General features: G+C 36.1%; 1 protein-coding gene across 12 annotated transcripts in view; it reads left to right on the top strand.

The window, feature by feature from the left end:
- Positions 1-4,677, top strand: part of SYNRG (synergin, gamma) — a 56,604-nt gene that overhangs the window by 23,688 nt on the left and 28,239 nt on the right. The gene's annotated exons all lie outside the window — the stretch shown is intronic.

Genomic DNA, 4,677 nt, shown 5'->3' on the forward strand with positions numbered 1-4,677 from the left:
AAGGTACATGCCCTTGACAGGAATCGAACCTGGGACCCTTGAGTCCGCAGGCTGACGCTCTATCCACTGAGCCAAACCGGTTAGGGCTGAATGTTCTTTCAATGACATTTCTGAATGCCTTTATTGTGTATGGGTTGTTTTTTCCTTTTTTTTTTTTTCCCCTGTGTGTCTGGAAATTATAAGGAAGCAAAATGTGGTTCAGTTATTGGAAATTATTTTCTAAAATTTAGGGAAAACCCCAAATCAATGCAGTTTCCTCTAAAGATAGTGCATTTCCTTTCTCCAGAAGCTGTCAAGCCATGTTAGAATCCTGTATCAAATGGAGGGCTCTGACCACTTTTGGTTATTTTAATGTCCCACAAGACTTAAACTGTGCACTGTATAGAAGGCAGCAACCAGTCTTTTACTTTTCAAGATTTTCAAAATTGGTTATAATTTAATAAAATGAAATGAAAGGGCTTTCTGTGCATATGTGGTCTCCATGTCTGATAGAAGGGTTAAGTAGAGTAGAAAGGAATATAGAATGATATGCCCTGGTGGGGTGGCTCAGTTGGTTGGAGCATTGTCCCATACACCAAAAGGTTGCAGGTTCGATTCCTGGTCAGGGCACATACCTAGGTTGTGGGTTTGATTCTCTGTCGGGGTGCATACAGAAGGCATCTTATTGATGTTTCTCTCTCACACCAATGTTTTTCCCTCCCTCCCTCTTTTTCCCTCCCCACTTCCTCTCTTAAATCAATAAACATATCCAGTAAACATATCCTCTGGTGAGGGTAAAAAACAACAACAGTAAAATGATAATGTGAGAGCCATATATGTAAAGGGTAAAAGTTAGGTTTGTGATTAAATTCTACTGTAAACCTGATATGTTGGGTTTAGATAATCTATATGCCAACTTATGTCCTTCAAAGCTTAACTGTGCATGCTATGAAATTTGTATACTCTGTTGAGGATTTTTTCCTGGGAACAGTACCACATCTCCTTTTTTGTACTGAATGCACAAATTTGGAATATCCTTCAACAATCACTTGTTCTCACCCTTCTGCCTAGGGCAGTGGTTGCCAACCTTTCGGACCTCACGGATGGTCCGTGGACCACCGGTTGGTGACCGCTGACCTAGGGGATGGGAGGAGAATATAGGAAAGGTTAGTGAGTATATATGAAAGTTAGAGTAGAAAGTTGTACTGCTTAAATATCTAAAAAGGGAATCTCACCTTTTCTAAAAATACTCAGTCCCTGACAATTCTTATATGCTAGAAAGGTTCCCTTGTGTTTCAGCCAAGCCTTTAGGATGTAATAACTATGTCTTCCTCCTTGCCTGTATTAGATACTAGGAGTACAAACATAAGCCCTAGAGGAGCTTTTGGCTTGTTAATTTGTCATTTACTCCTAGCAATGCTTTCATCAACTCCTGGGCCAAGGCAAGTGTGGAGTAAAGAGCATGGTTTAGTACCAGGGGTCTTTGTATAGTATGGTATTAATGATCGAGTGTATGTATGTTATTTCTGGGAAAGACAATGGTGCCACCTAAATGTCCTTAGTCCTGCTTTTATGACACTTTATTAACAGAATTCTAGATTGTTGTTGCCATTTTTGTATACTTGGCTTTCATTCCTTTCTTAACTTTAACTCTATGGCCTTCCAAGCAGAAATGCCAACTTTGTTCATTTTAGGACATATTTTATTCTACTTGCATTAAAAATACATTGGCCTTACAAAGTATGTGAATATCTTAGAATTTATGAAGACTCTTATGGTATTCTGTTCAGAGCTGTGGGTTTGTTAGGTTACTAAATGACAGAGTTTAATAATATTTCCTTTTTTCTACCCTACAGTTTAAAACATAATTAAAGTTAATGAGGAAAATATTTTATGTAGCTAAGTGACACTGAAGTTTTAATAAAAAGTGGTCTCTTTTGAAATGTTTTTAGGGCCTATAAAGTAACAACTAGAGAGGGAAATTTATGAGGATTCAGAAGTTAACTGAAAAGCTACCCATAAAGTAATATGCTTAATAGAACTTCTGATATGCAAACTTCAAATGACTGTAACTAAATTATTTGCCTCCAAAACCCCTTTGTTTTTGAACTTGTAAACCTACCCATTTTCTTTTTTTTCCCCATTTTTATTTCTTTTTAACCTTTTCACTCAGCTTACATTTCTAATGGAAAAGTTTACAATTCATCAGTAAGTTTAGTTTGCTGTGGTTATTTCTTTTTAAAAATGACAAAGCAAAACTTGTCAATTTCACAGATATTTCAAAGCAGCACATCAAAAATTTTGGCTGTGACAAAAATTAGCTGCTTATTACCTTTTCATTTATAGAAATAATGCAAATATTGTCAGTGATATACTTGCCTAACGTACTAGGGTGATTTTTTAAAAAGTTTTACATCTGCTTCTCCTGTCGGTTTGTGAAATTGACTATAGTTTTATTGGTCTTATGTTTTACAAACATAAAATAGAGGAATTCTGAATGTTTTTCCTCTCTTTCTAAAGTTTTCCTAATAATATTAAATAGATTTCTCTGTGTTGATGAATTATGCTGGTGAATTGGTTAAGTAGCTCAGATTAGGAGGAAGCAATCTGCTTCTGTTATTTTCCATGCTTTTTTTATGATATATCAACTTATATATCACTTTACATGCACAATATATTTAAAGCCTGTATTATTTTAATGACAGTTTTAAGAATTGGATTTTAGTTTTAAATACATTTTTATAGTTCATATGCTTTTATATTTTATTTTTAGGGAAAATATAATTTAAAAAGTGGATGAGGAAATTAAAGCTCATATTTTGATTTATAACTCTCTGACACTTATATTTTTATTAAACAGGTGATGTTGGTATAGCTATATTTATATTTGGTTTATCTCTGGTTTTCATTACCTGGTATTACCTAGTGCAGTGGTTCTCAACCTTCCTAATGCTGCGACCCTTTAATACAGTTCCTCATGTTGTGGTGACCCCCAATTTCATTGTTACAAATTGAACATAATTAAAGCATAGTGATTAATCACAAAAACAATATGTAATTATATATGTGTTTTCCAATGGTCTTAGGTGACCCCTGTGAAAGGGTCGTTCGACCCCCAAAGGGGTTGCCACCCACAGGTTGAGAACCGCTGACCTAGTGGATTTTATGGAAGACCTTCAGACACTAATAGAAAACTAAGATCATTTGCATCCCAACCTCATACCTATGAGTGATAACATTACTATGATAATAAAGAATAGAAAACCTAATAAGAATCATGGCTCCAGATTTTTATCAGTATCTTAACTGAGTCTATTTAAATATTTATGAGAAATACATTAGTACAGCGGTTCTCAACCTGTGGGTCGCGACCCCTTTGGCAGTCAAACGACCCTTTCACAGGGGTCGCCTAAGACCATCCTACATATCAGATATTTACATTACGATTCATAACAGTAGCAACATTACAGTTATGAAGTAGCAACAAAAATAATTTTATGGTTGGGTCACAACATGAGGAACTGTATTTAAAGGGCCAGACGATTGAGAACCACTCCGTTAGTACCTATTTTCTCTGACTAAAAAATTAATAAAAAATTCTGTCAGAACCCCATCCTCAGAGTAGCACAGTATAAGTTTAAATCATATCCTTTGAAAGTTTTAATAGTAGAGTTAGTGCGTATTCAAATCCCTTTGAATTTTAATAAATAAGCGGTCAGTGAGATGGCTGATTTTAAAAAAAACCCAAGTACTGACAGGTTTGGATTTGTTAGACAGTATAGGGAGAAGCTGCTTTACAGTGTGCCCTGGGCCAGAATGCTTTGCAAATAAGTAGATACCTTTTCAAAAATTTTCATCAGAGTTGCCTTTAAATTAATGCTTCCGTATACTGGAGCAAGACCACCTAGTATGTCAAGTTAAAGTAGTGTTCATCCTAAGTTTAGATGCAGGGTTGTTTTTTGTTTTTGTTTTTCATAATATCCCATTGGTACCTGTGATATATTTTTCCTGATTGATCACCATGTAACACATTTTATATTTAAAGGGCAATATTTTATTATAACTCTCTTCAGCAACAACTATTTTTTAAATATATTTTTATTGATTTCAGAGAGGAAGGGAGAGGAAGAAAGAGATAGAAACATTAATGATGAGAGAGAATCATTGATCGGCTGCCTCCTGCACACCCCCCACTGGGGATGGAGCCCACAACCCAGGCATGTGCCCTTGACGGGAATCAAACCTGGGACCCTTCAGTCCGAAGGCCGACACTCTATCCACTGAGCCAAACCAGCTAGGGCCAGCAATGACTTTTTATTCTGTGAATACCCTTGGCTGGCCATTCAGTGCGAAAAAGTTCTGCAAGCAGTGCTTTTGGCCAACTGAAGGATCTGGCACCAGGAGACTTCTCTCACTAAAGGGAGCAAATGAAAAGAATACTGTTTGGTGCTCTCGGTTTGATTTTTGTATCACTAGCCTTCAGTGTGGAAACAAATACGTAGTTCCTAAAAGAATATTTGGTACGGTTTAAACTATAGTTAAATTATGTCAGTCCAGTAAGGGAAAACTTTATAAAAGTATGCTTGTCGTATTTTAAAATATATATTTGTATTGATTTCAGAGAGGAAGGGAGAGGGAGAGAGAGAGAGAAACATCAATGATGAGAGAGAATCATTGATTGGCTGCCTCCTGCATACC

Source organism: Myotis brandtii, unplaced genomic scaffold (assembly GCF_000412655.1).
Source record: "Myotis brandtii unplaced genomic scaffold, ASM41265v1 scaffold120, whole genome shotgun sequence".
Classification (NCBI taxonomy): Eukaryota; Metazoa; Chordata; class Mammalia; order Chiroptera; family Vespertilionidae; genus Myotis; species Myotis brandtii.